Here is a 14606-nt window from a genome sequence, read left to right as displayed (position 1 = left end):
TGTCTGTAAGATGAGTCCCTGGGTGAAGGAGGGGGAGACCTTGGTGACAAGCAGCTGTATCCAGGGATCAGACGGAGGCAACATTGTGCAAATTAACTTACACTTCTTTATTGAACAGCAGGCAAAGGCCAAACACGATGAAAAGGCAGATTCTTGGATACTGGGATGCTCATGGAGAGTTGGTCTGCAGGAAAGGTGCACGCAGCCTGATTGTAGATACAGGCTTGGCTGGTTCGGGGGAACCGAGTCCAAGTGGTGGAAGCTGCAATTCTGCCCCGTGTGCCAGGCAGTAGGCCTGAGGCACTAGTAGTTCCTGGGATTAGTGGCTGTGGCAGCACTGAAGGTATAAGGGGATAAGATCACGCAGTCTGACTGACTGCTAAGACCTAAGTCCATGTGCTCTCACACAGCAGGGGTTTTTATACTCCCCCTGGTCATGTGGTAGCACCTCTCCAATCCCACTCCAGCTTTCAAAATAGACAGATCATTGGATAATTACATACACCAGTTAACTGTTGCCATGCCAGGCAGTATCTACAGCTGCAATAACACTATATTCAGTTCTAGAAACTGCCTAGAGCAGTGATGGCAAACCTTTTACAGACCAAGTGCCCAAGCTACAACTAAAATACACTTATTTACTGTGAAGTGCCAACATGGCATTTTAAGCAGTAACTTATTGCTACCTGTTCTTCCTCAATTTTCAATCGTATCAACCCCCTGAGGCCACCAATACAGTTGAAAGAAGGGCAAATGCAGACTCTCATTGTAGCTTCTCTCTGGGATCTCTCTGTAGAAGGAGAATGGTGGGTCCAGCAGGAGGCCCTCCAAAGACATTGCAGTTCTGTCAACAGCCTCTCACTTTTCCCGCAGTTACAAACAGTGAATGAAATGTCGTTTCAAAACAGTATCCCTTGCGTTGCCTGGGACTGCAGGATTTGGTTCTACATGGTGAAATCTATCCTGAAATGATGGTCTGAGTGCCCACAGAAATGGCTCCAAGTGCCACCTCTGGCACCCGTGCCATAGGTTTGCCACCACTGGCCTAGAGGGTTCATGACTCCCCTTAACAGCTCCTGACCTGAGGAGGTCGCTATTCACAACTACCAGCCTGCCTATGCATTGCCAGGGGTGTTGCACTACCTTCTGTAATCTGACTGACAGCATTGCTCAAAGGATCTGAAGAAGGTGGTGGTTCACCTCTGTAAGCTAATGTGTGGGCCTTATAAACTATTGCTACTATCACCTGGCACCATTCCTGTCCCAACTCACTGGTACTCTCAACACTGAACCAACCAAGTGTGTCGTGGCTGAGCACACACGGTCAACTGTCAGGCAGCCACTCAGAGGGATAAATTTAGAGGCTCCGACACAAGAATTTCTACGGTAAAGCCCTACCCGCGGTAGTTTGATGGTAAAAAGTATAATTTGCTGGTCTACCTTGGAGGGCTTTGTCTTGCTTTATTTTTCCCTGTCTAAACATGGTCTATGGAAGGACATGGATACTCCAGGCTGTTTGATGCCCAGGATTAGGAATTTTACTCTCAGTTGACCAGAATAAAAGAATGTGAAATGCAGAGACTGCACAGAAAGCTAAATGCTCTGTTTTGTGCCTTTGGAGCTAATTATATAGTTTCAGTGAAATGTGTAAGAACAATGCTTACAGCTACTTTCCCTACATACCAATGTTATGTAGTCTTGTGACCCCTTGATATGATCTGTGAACTGGACCGGAATGTCCATTAAGCAACTTTGGCCAAATGCCGAATGGGTTTGTTGTCAGGACCACAAATAGGGGCACATTTACTAACAACAGTGAAAATGGCACTAAATGCAGTTTGCCTGTGTAGTGTGCAAGGTGTGCCAGATTTAGGATTTCCGGTGCACGTTCTTAATGAATCTGGTGCTGGCTGCATTGCTGCAACAGAGTGCACCACTTTTTTGACGCACCTTTAACATGGGGCATGCAACAAAATTCTGTCAGACTTTGAATGTGAAATCTGTCGCACGGTCCGACAGAGCACTGGAACTCTCTGGGATTTGTGTTGCATGATTTGGGTCAGACAGTAGGTGTTCTCCTTAAGGAGACAATGCCAATTAAGGCCACCTTAAAGGCGTGTGGAGACTTAAAGCCATAGATGCACCACTAGGGAATTCTGGGAAGAATGCAAATAAGTTTTCCAAGGTTTTAAATGGAAAACAATGCCTCTTTTTGCTACCTTGAAAGGCAGCCCCCTTAAAGGACACCTGTCATCAGGTCTCTGCCACTAGTCCTGTCACCTCTACCTGTTGGAGCAGCTCACAAGGATCCTATCCCAGCCTTTATCTAGTTATTTCATACATTATTCATTATAAAATCATCTATTTTTTATCATGTAAATGAGGCGGATCACATGGTCAGAGGCAGTGATGTCACCCCTGTTACCCCTCCCCTCTCCTCCCCCTGCTCATGTCTGTGTGTAATGTATAGTAAAGCAAGGCTAGTGTGTGTGCTGCATCTGCTGACATGCTGCATCCTCCTAATACACAGAGACACAGACATCAGCTACACATGAATCTGACATGTTCTGCTGTAACATGGCTGCCTGGAGCTGCTGTTTCTCTCCTAAACACACACACATGCACACACAGGCTGCAGGGGGCGTGGCCACCAGCACCAGGAAGCACATCATTATACAGCCTCACATCATTATACAGGCTGTCAGTCAAGCACTGGGGGTGTGGCTGTGCCTCCCACTCATGAATAGAGTGGACAGCTTGAATATGCTAATGCTTCATTGAACATTTCACAGGTCATTTGCATACAGCTTTAGGACCTCATTGCTTAGGTTTACAGGCATGTAGAGGGACAATAAAGGGATAGAGGCAATGCTCTCTAATGGCAGTTTATGAAAATATATTTAGTTTAGGGGGGTTATTTTGCATGACGGGTTCTTTTTAACATCAAGTATGACCTGCAAGAAGTCTAAAAACATGATGTGGGATTAAGCCAAACCAGTATATCTATTCCATAAGGATCAGACTCCCAACTGTAGACAGCACTGTTTCGTCCTGGTTGGGTGTCCTCAGTACAGCATAGGGAACTGCTTTGGCTATGTGGCTAATGACTAGGGTCAGACAGTAGGTGTTCTCCTTAAGTTGACATTGCCAATTAAAAGGAGGTATTGTTTTCCATTTAACACCTTGGAAAACTTATTTGCATTTTTGCATGATTCCTAATGCAACAGTGCCACAAAAGGGTCGCGTGTGACACAAATATGGCGCAGGCACTTCTTAAATACATGTGCAAGCAGTTTGCACTGTAAAGAACGTATAAAGTCCGAAGTACAAAACTGGCTAAAGGCCTTTAGTAAATTCCATTATATGCCATTTCACACAGTGAGGGGGGGATTTATAAATGCACTTGTGCCACAATTTTGTTGGTTTTGCGGCAAAAAAAAATTGTTGAAAATGCCTTGCACCACAGTTTTCAAGACTTTTGGACCTTTTTTTGGCACTTTCCGGACTTGTCCGATTAAGGGGACGTGGCCTTCAGGAGATGTGCGTGGCCTCATGGAAAAGGGTCGTAGCTGGCAAAAAATTATGGCTCACAATTTAGACCAACCAAAAGAAGGATTAAAGGAGGAACCGGCAGTCTTATACTGCACCAGAATTCATCATCACAGGCTGGTGGAACCTGAGACACATTGTTAAATCCCCCCCAGTCTCTTCCTGTACATGTCAGCATCAAAACTGAGATACAGGAGTTTTCTAGTTGACTGATATTAATGACCTACAGTATCTATAGGATCAATAAACAATATCCAAGCCAATGGCATCACTTAAGACCTCCACCGATCAGCTGATTCCTGCCCTGGCACCAGAATCAATACAGGGACAGAATATCAGCTGAGCTGAACTTAAAGGGAGTTTATCTGCAGTAACACATCTCATCCACTACAAGAGAATGGACTTGTTTATTCAAGTCTTTGTTCAAAGATAGAGAACTGCAGTAAGTTTTGATGCTGTTTTTGGTGCAGTTTTTGATCTAACAGGTGTATCCTGTTAAATAAATGTGCCTGACCATTTCAACCAATGCCTCGCACCTATTCAACTATGAAACTACAAAAAAACGCATTTAAACTGAATGCAGTTGTTTACTTGATAGTTGTTGATAGATGCAGTTTTCCCTGGGAACACACCCTAAGGCAGTGGTTGCGAACCTATGGCACAGGTGCCGGAGGTGGCACTCAGAGAACTTTCTGTGGGCACCCGGGCCATCAGCCCAGCACACCTGATAGGACTCAAAGAATCTTCTTGCATTTCCAAGCAACTTAAAAGATCCTGCTTACAGTCATATATTAAAGTGATACTTACTTCCTTACTTGGGACTGTAGGAAGAGGGAGAGTGAGTAGTGATAGGGATTTTTTTATGCAGGGCCCCAACAGCCCTCTTGACTTTTGTAAGGTGAGTCCTAATTAACCCTTTGAGGGAGGATGAGATAGCTGCCGGCAGCGAGATGACGAGTAAATGAAAGACACAGTCAGGTCTTCCGATGCACTCAAATCCAACTGTTTATTTAAAAAAACCCCAGATGTATTTTAATACAGATAAATCAGCATTTTGGGTGTTGTATGAAAGGAGATAAGGCACTTCGATTCCATTGGACATCAGCACATTCTGGGAAAAAAGTTAATTAATTGTGCTCAGTTCTCAGAGACCTTGTACACAGATATTGTTTATACTAATTTGCTGAGAAGAAGAAGATAAGTGGGCTCCAGAATCATAATATCATGCAGCATCGAGGACAGACTGGCTTCTCATTAAATTTCAAAGGGTATTAGCTGACAGGCAAGCAAACAGGTTACATAAAATGAAGTTTGAATCATGACATTAACTTGACAATGGTCAGGGAACATGGCCGCTGTATCTAAGATGGCGGACAGTAGTCAAGATGGCGTCCGAAACCAGTGCAACCTCCTTAACAGTAGACACGGCCGAATTATCTTTGAAGGACCATCTGCGGGCCCCATGAATCTCTGAGTACAGAGGTACACTGGAAAGAAGCTAAAATGATGCAATTTTACATCTTGTCCTCAGGAAGCCAATATGATCGAACGTTGTTGAGGAACAGGGAGCAATAAGTTACTGCTTTAATTTTTGGTTGGCACCTCGCAATGAATAAGGGGGCTTTTGGGTTGCAGTTTGGGCACTCGGCCGCTGAAAGGTTCGCCATCTCTGCCCTAAGGGGTGGCTTCACAATTGCTAAGTTTGGTCCTTGCAGGGTTCTTCTTCCCCTACTACAGTGTGTGCAGAGCCAACATTGTAACGATTACAGTGTTGACCTGCTACATATTGGGGGAAGCAGGAACTATGTGCATCACATATCAATATGTTGGTTGGTGTCCCATCCCCAGGTGTGGGCTCGGTTTGTTAAGTAGGACCCTGCAAGGAAAGTGTAACCCTGCCTTGGGCAATTGTGATTCTTTCCTAACTGTTATTCCCTGCAAACCTGTGCTCCTGACCCCCTGGCAGTGCAGAGAAAAGCCCCCTTTACTATTAATGCTTGAGCCAAATTTACCCAATTTCAATAGTCCCAGTCCTGTCCTATCAGTGACAAAAGCCTTCTCCTAATAACTTCTCCTGCCATCCAGCCAACCTGTATAATTAGCACATTCATAGTTCAAAGCTTCGAGCTCCCGGCGGGCGGTGCAGGATATTCATTACACTCTTGATTATGTAGATAGCGTATAATTGTACTTGTATCAAGTGCTTGTAATCTTCACTTCTTCATTAGGACAATGAAGCCTGGCAACCTTTCTAGTGGGTATAAGGGCTCTCCTGCTGTTATAATGTACAATGAATGTATTCACAGCTACTGATCCTTGGTTATTCCTGCTAGATACATAATTTTGATATAGAGGTGTTCTGCTTTATTATAGTAACAAATAACACTATAAAGAGCTACTAATATACACAGTTATGTATTTCTTGATTGCACACACAATGAAAGCATGAAGTCGAGACCGCTCAATTGCGGATTTCTATACCTCAACCAATCCAAAATATTATGTGGCTTTACGTGAGCTCCTGGATGACACAGTCACATGAGGTGTTCTGTCTATCTCATCCTTGTAGAGCATGGCCACTAAATTTACAAATGCCTCTTCAAGTCAGAAAGTACCTTGCAAACTGCTTGAGATGACTGCTTGTTTATAGTAAAGGCACCAGTTAAAATAATGAGACAATGTCCTCAATCATTACTGAACGTAACTACAAACAAATAAATTTAGAAATAAGAAACTAATAAAAACTTTCATTGGTCAGTATTGATGTGATTACCTTCATTGTCCTGTTGCATAACCCAATCTTGGCTAAGCTTTCGCTGTTATAAAGATGGCCCCACATTTGACTGTACTTTGGAATACAGAGATAACAAGGATAAAGATTTACCTAAAGTGCACTTTTACCCCATCAGTATTCATAAGTATTTTCAATTAGTATTTGCAAGCAAAAAGCAGAAAGTAGTCTAAAACATGGAAGAGCTCCTCTTCTGATTTTGACTTTGATTTGATTTAGCTGACAGTGAGAAAGGGGCCTAAGACATGGCTTAGCTTACACCAAAAAATTGTTCCAAAATTCTGGTCCATTAGAATATTTTTTGGCACATGGACTTGAGGCCATGAAGCTGCACTCCCTTCTTGGAGCAGGTCTAAAAAGTGTCTTTAATAATGGTTGGTGCTGGCACTGATTGCAGGTGCGAACTCTGTAAATGCCGTCATCGCAAGCACCATTTTCCCAAGGATGTTGTTCCCGATGACATCAGTCGCAACAATGATCCTTGGGAAAATAACGGTGTGTTTTTAAAGAATTAACAACAACGATTGCGGATGTAACCACCCGGAACTGAACCTGAAGAGAGTTTTCAGGTTTGGGTTAGGACAAACTTGGACAAACCCGAAACTGAATGGGTCCACCCACTAGTCTTAGATCTTAACCTCGGAATGTGATGTAGACATGTTGCTATGAAACAAGCCTAAGTCATCGCCTCTCCACCATGCTTGATAGTTGGCATGAGGTGTTTGTGCTATGTTGGTTCACTGTGCCCTGAGATCTTCACTTTGGTCAAAGAACATTGTTCCACAAGTTATGTGTTTTATTTAGCTGCAACATACTCTACACTTCTGACAACTCTATAACATACTCTACATGACAGCCCTGTTTTTTTAGTAAAGAAGATGCATTTTCATTGTAATCCTTCCAAACAATCCATTTTATCCATTTTTGCAAATTGGCATGAACATGAAGCCTACAGGAGGTCTGTGGAGGCCTATGTGGCTCTTGCAAATTACATTTTTTGCTAATTCTCTAACCATTGGTCACTCTAAGGTCAGAAAGTACAATCTAGGCAAGATTCTCGGCTGTGGGAAATCTTTGTACTCGACAATCTTTTCTCACTATGGAGACTTAAAACTCTTTGGGAATGGCTTACAAGCCTTCCCTGATTGGTGGACAGTTCCAGACCAGCAAACTGCCAATGCATCTGCTCACACTTGGTTGGAGTATATTTGCTGGTGAGCTTTCGAGAATACTAGTTCTCTTTGTCAGACATGATGTTATGCAAGAAAATTCACAGCTTTTTGTACGCACCCAGCAGTGATCATCAAAGGATATTAAACAGGTCTACACTATTAGCTTCCTACTTCCCCCTAATTTCTATGGAAGCTGTAATTTTTCATGTCATTTTAACCATGTAGAAACAAGTCCTGCAAGAAAATAACAAAACTGTATTTTCTATTTCTTTTTATGTTCTGATATATACAACCATTAAATTCAAAGAAGTTGTACTTTTGCTATTACTGGTGAGTGCATGCCCCAGATATGCTTAGATGTCACCATATTTGATTTGTCTGGTCGCAGCACCCTGCATTGTGTGTGCCCTGCCCACTAGTGATCTGTCTTCATTAAAAAATATAAAATGTTCAATTAAAAAAAGATATAATAATGTACAACATTGTTTGTAATTTGCAGTTATCCGACGGATCTTGGTAACATGTACGTCAGCAGGGGATGATTCTGGGTCCCTGGACCAATCCCACCACAGACCATCTGTCCATTACATAACATCACATCAGACATAGATTGCTCTGCACCACCGGACATTCCTCATATCACAGATGAGCTCCGGAAAGATTATTTCCAATTAGTTTGGAGATAATATTAATGATAAAATACAAAATGACATTGAAGAAGATGTATATAGGAAGAAATATATCCACAAATGTAAAACAGAGGTGAACTCTATGTTAACACAAAGTGACATCTAAGGCTCTGTTCACATCATGTTTCTATTGGAAATGTAGGTTGATACCGTTTCTTAATGTATTTATAAAAGAAAGGCATATTACCCACAAAACCATATTATTCATGTTTACCTATTCCATAGTTTACCTATTCAGGTCATTGGGTGTAACCCCTGCAGTTTTTGAAAGTATTAGTGTAACCCCTTGCACGCAAATGTGCTCACCGCACCATGACTGGGTGCCATAGACATCTATGGGGGCCTTGATGCAAATTGTGCAGCCATAGCAACACTCCTCCATACATTTGTGTGCAAGGGGCCTTACAGCAGGGCCACTTCAGGACATTTCTAGTCCTCAGGGAGGACATGGTGTATAAACATATATGGCCACAGCAGTGACTATAACAGAGGCAGAGACCAGAGATCCCTAATCAGGGGTCAGAAAATCCAATCTCAATTGGGCTGAGTACAGTTCTTGGATACTGTGTTACAGAAGGGTCAGCTCGCAGAGAGAGGTGTCTGTATGTAAGAAATAAAAACAGAGAAGCAAGACCTTCAAACCCAAACCTGGAGGGGTTCACTCATCCCTAGTCTTTAACCATTAATAAGTGTGGCACAAACATAGTGCTATATGCAAACCCAAGTCATCTCCTCTCCATCACCACACTTGATACCTGGCATGAGGTATTTGTTCTGCTATGCGCAAATATATAATCATGAAGATGTGCACTTATGTATTTGATCATACTGATCACTGTGTGGATCATCAGCATTGCCACTCAGCAAGCTAGCTGGATCGTTCTGGTTGTATGGAGGTCCAGAATCCTTCATCACCATCAGGTATGTGTATAGCACAAGTACATGAATCAATCTGCTCAATGGTGCTAAAAACCTAAGATTCATGTGACTTCTTTATTCAAATAAGAAATCACGTGTTTCAGCTGCAGATTAAAGCCTTCATACATGGACCTGATGAAGGCAGCAGTCCGGCATCAAACGTGAATTCTGCTTGTAAAGTTAAAGCTTCCCCTCTATATTATGCAGTGACTGGTTTAGGGGTGGCCCCAGCACTATGCTGCATCCGCCAGGGACCGTCGAGGTGTCACCAAGTGTTGCTGCTCTCTGAAAGGGATGGTAAAGCATGGTGCACCCCAATGGGGAATGAGTCCAGAGAGTCAGGATCTGCAGTAGAAACCTACTAAAGAAACTTAGGAACAAAGCAACATAAGCAAAGCATAGGGCTGACTTCTCCCATCTCCTCCCTGATAGAAGAAGTGTTCTTCGCCGTGGTTCAGGTAGACTATACAGATACAGTACAGTCATGGCCAAAAGTTTTGAGAATGACACAAATATTATATTTTCACATGATCTGTTGCCCTCTGGTTTTTATGTGTGGATGTCAGATGTTTTTTATCCCATACAGAAATACAAGTGCAATCATATTATGAGTAACAGAAGCTTTTATTGACAGTCAGAATGAGTTAATGCAGCAAGTCAATATTTGCAGTGTTGACCCTTCTTCTTCAGGACCTCTGCAATTCTCCCTGGCAGCTCTCAATCACCTTCTGGACCAAATTCTGGACTGATAGCAGTCCATTCTTGCACAATCAATGCTTGCATTTTGTCAGGCCATGGACCCAAAATCTCTATTTTTTGTTCCCTGAGCCATTTAGTTATCACCTTTGCTTTATGGCAAGGTGCTCCATTGTGCTGAAAAAGGCATTGTTGATCACCAAACTGCTCTTGGACGGTTGTGAGAAGTTGCTCTTGGAGGAAATTCTGGTACCATTCTTTATTCATGGATGTGTTTTTAGGCAAGACTGTGAGATAGCCGATTCCCTTGGCTGAGAAGCAACCCCACACATGAATGGTTACAGGAGGCTTTACAGTTGGCATGAGACAAGACTGGTGGTATCGCTCTCCTTGTCTTATCCGAACAAACTGTGTTCCAGATGTTCCAAACAACAGAGAAAATGACTTTACCCCAGTCCTCAGCAGTCCACTCCCTGTACCTTTTGCAGAATATCAGTCTGTCCCTGTTTTTTTTTCTAGAGAGAAGTGGCTTCTTTTCTTCCCTCCTTGACACCAGGCCTTGCTCCAAGAGTCTCCGCCTCACAGTGCGTGCAGATGCACTCACACCTGCCTGCTGCCATTCCTGAGCAAGCTCTGCACTGCTGGTAGCCCAATCCCGAAGCTGAAACACTTTTAAGAGACGGTCCTGGTGCTTGCTGGTCCTTCTTGGGCGCCCTGGAGCCTTTTTGGGAACAGTGGAACCTCTCTCCTTGAATTCCTTGATGATCCGATAGATTGTTGACTGAGGTGCAATCTTTCTAGCTGTGATACTCTTCCCTGTTAGGCCAGTTTTGTGCAGTGCAGTAATGACTGAACATGTTTCTTTAGAGATAATTATGGTTAACAGAACAGAAACAATGATGCCAAGCACCAGCCTCCTTTTAAAGTGTCCAGTGGTGTGATTCTTACTTAATCATGACAGATTGATCTCCACCCCTGTCCTCATCAACACCCACACCTGTGTTAATGGAAATAATGTTAGCTGCTCCTTTTAAGTCAGGCCTACAATGAAGTTGAAATGTGTTTTGTGGGAAAAAGTTCATTTTCTAGGCAAATATTGGCTTTGCAGACGAGTGCGTGCAGCTACAGCAATCTGTGCATGGAAGAGAAGCCGGTAGGAGGGATCAGCCAATGGTAAAATACTACAACAGAAAAGAAAGGACAGAGAGGACCTAAGCGCTGCCTGTTATCCAATTCTTAATATATGCTTAGCAACCATACTAAGACCAGCAGCATGTTTCTAGGTACTATAGAACTGGACATAAGGGCATCTGAAGTGACGCTCCAAATATGACTCTTCTCTGCTCATGACTTTGGAGGAGAATTTTTAAAGGTAAACAGGTGAGATTTCACATAAAAGAAGGAATTGTAGAAAGGACATTTCATCCCCTACCTGAGGATGCGGTCACACAGCATGTTTAACACATGTGTTTAATTGCCTAATTAAAGAACTGTTAACAATTGTGTTTACAAAATGCAACCCTTAACGCATTGTTAACACATGTGTTAACATAGAGTTAACGTATGCGCTTATTAACACAATGGTAACGTATGCATTAAAGCAAGCGTTAACCTTTGCGTTTTGTATACACAAGTGTTAACAGCTGTTTTATTAGGCAAATCTCTCTTCAGCTATTGCAATACGTTTTTTAAACGCATTCGTTAAATGCGACGTGTGACCACACCCCGGGGGGAGCCATAGTTTAATAGGGTGAAATCAGGGGATGGTTCTTTAAGCAATAATAGGTCGGATTTTATAAAACTGCAAGAACTTTATAAACAAATGCTCTTAAAATCAAAATATTCCATTTTACTCAGAAAGCATCTCTGTATGTTATGTGACAATGTAGAAATTAGGTGGTAAATAAAGAACAGAATAACTTCTCAAGAACCTGTCACATCTGATAGCTGAATGCAGCAACAAGAGATAAATGTGTCCATGTCTGCATATCGCTGAAAAGAAGTGGGTGTTATTGTGCTGCTCAATTATTCCTTTTTCTGACTGTCTCACACATTCACTGTGTAAGGCAGAAGCCCTCGGAATCTATTTTTAAAGGAACATTCCTCTTTGAGTGCAGGAGAGTGACATGGAAGAGCCAGGTAAGTAGGGCAGCTGTCATGGGACCGCTCCCTGTTACCTCCTGCTCCAGATACATGCTGGGCTTCTTCATGTCACACACGTACGCCCGCTGTAACTGAAACAACACAAATACAGACTCATTACAATCCAGGGACTCTACAAACACGTAATGGCACCTGAAAACTATCCTGCCCTACAAAAGCTCAATGGCTCCTTCTCTTCCGCACTCGCCATGTGCCCTGACAGCAGGTTACATCCACATGTGGGGGTTCTCTTACTCGAAAAAACTGCCCAATATATTTCTAAATGCATTTTCTACTTATGTGGGTACGTGTTCTGGCTAAATGAATGAATTTATGAGATTATTATAATAATGATAATATTAGTGAATTCCAAATCAAACCTTCATTTTGTTTGAATTTCTGTAAAATACATAGAGGGGTGAAGTTAATAGAATAGGGTGATATCTGGGAGGTTTCTATTTGATTCTAAAATTTTCTTGAAAATTTAAGAGAATGCTGTTCGATTTGTTATCTTTCTAGCTTCGTAATAAAATAAAAGGACACCCATAAAATGACGCCAACACCAAGCTGAGATATGGTAAATATTAGTAAGACTATCAGTTTGAAAACCAGGACTTTTTGAAGTTTGAACATTTTTAGCAAAATATTTTGAAGTACAAAATGAAGTACAAAATGTAACAGAAAAACAATCTCAAAAACACTTAAGTAAGTTAAAGCCTTTGAAAGTTATTACCGGATAAAGTGACAAATGCTGGTTTGGAAAAATAGGCCTTGGTCATCAAGGTGCAAATGAGCTTAAACGAGCAAAAAAATAAGATAAATGATACAAAGAGTGAAATTTTTAAAGGGGTCAGAATACTTTCCATACCCCCAGTACTACAGTAAAGCCTCTTGGTCTCTGCTGGAAAACTGGTCTGACCTGGCAGAAATTGCACACCCATCTAAGAAACAAAGGCTCTTAAAGGGAACTTTTCACCACAGGGCTCTTTTTTTAATGGGGACAGCTTACAATAGACAGTAAATAGTTTGGATACATGTTTTTAAATTTCCTGTATATGAATGGTACAGAAATATTGTATGGTAAAGTTTGCCTGGCTCCCTGGCATCTCACAGACTGATGTCCTGGGGTTGTGCTTTCCAAAAGGATTACCTTCAGCTTCTAGTTTGAATGCAGCACTGGCCCATCCCCTCGCTCATTATTATTGCACCCCCAAACCCTCTCTCACAACCTCCCTTTATAACAACTTCCACTCGTGACGTAGTGTCAATCCCGACATGCATAGTGAGCAGAAAGCCGGCTCGCTACCCCTCACTGCGCATGTGCCCCTTTACTACGCTGTCCTACTAGGCAGTGTGGAGGTAAGCAAACTGCGTAGTTCCTGGTGCAGAATTTCTAAATGCAACTCTTAAAAAAGAGTTTTTGTGTCTTCTCTGCCAAATTTCTGACCCGCCATTTTGGAGTGTTCCCCTCCCCTTCCCGCAGGGCGGAAATTGGGGTGGGCAGGAATGTGAATGCTCCGGACTGCCACATTTACTATAGTCCCTACTGGAAAACAGGTGGAGACACTAGTTGACCTGGTCTGAATGGGTGCGACCTTGCAGAGACTACACCCAAGTCTACTAAGAGACTGGAACCTCTTAGAAGATAGACGACCCCTGGGGGAATTTTACAAATGGCTGTTTAAAATGACAGTCTGAATAAATTCCCCCAATGTCTTTTTGACACCCATTTGGGTGGTAATTTTTTTTAACTTTTTTGGAAAATAAAGTGAGTTACATTTTTATAAGGAGAGGATGGCCCTGCTTTGTTCATATGGCAAATACGAATATTCATGCATGTACCCTAAATGGTGTGAGAGGTGACCATGACTTTGTTCCTCATGTTCCTGGTATCAAACTATAGATGATATAAAATCTGCGGCATTCTGTATATGATAAACTGGTCTCCCCTGGGCATCGAGGCGGAACAGCTGCAGGGACACAGGTTGGAAAGTCGTAATGGGACGTTTAAAGTTTTATTTCTGCATTTTGTTTTTTGGATTCTTTTTATTTCTCCTAAAGCTGAGTTGGGTTAGTTTTATCCACACAATGATTTAATCCGCATCCAATATCCCATGATAACATATCTCGCCAATTTCCCAGACTGTTATTGAACTGCTGTGTAATATACAAGCACAATGGGCTCAGTCCGTGCCCAGAATGATGTCATCTATCCATGTAATGCTTCTTGTCACATTGTGTCTTCCTTTTTTATATTATTCACTGGAAACACTTTAATAACTCATCCTACATGACCTAATGTGTTAATGATGCCGAGTACAGATGTTAGTGAAGTATAAATGCTCCACATCAGGCGATGGGGAACCTGCCAAAGGCGCGGATATCTTTGACTTGTTATGAGAAATATTATACAGTCTGTAATGCTAAATACCCATTTAGATGGACACATACATTGAATGGTCATTTCATTAAACATCAATCTCGGCTCTTAATTGGCCTCCATAGTTCTGGTAATTCCCCCAGGAATGGATAACATTACTGGTGTCAAAATGATTTTGGAGCCATAACAGATGCCACAAATTAGATGGAGGTAATAATTTCCCTTAAAGGGAACCTGTTACTAAGAACAGGCACAATAAACCTTACTCG

This window comes from Engystomops pustulosus, chromosome 8 (assembly GCF_040894005.1).
Source record: "Engystomops pustulosus chromosome 8, aEngPut4.maternal, whole genome shotgun sequence".
Taxonomy (NCBI): Eukaryota; Metazoa; Chordata; class Amphibia; order Anura; family Leptodactylidae; genus Engystomops; species Engystomops pustulosus.
This window is presented reverse-complemented; position numbering follows the sequence as displayed.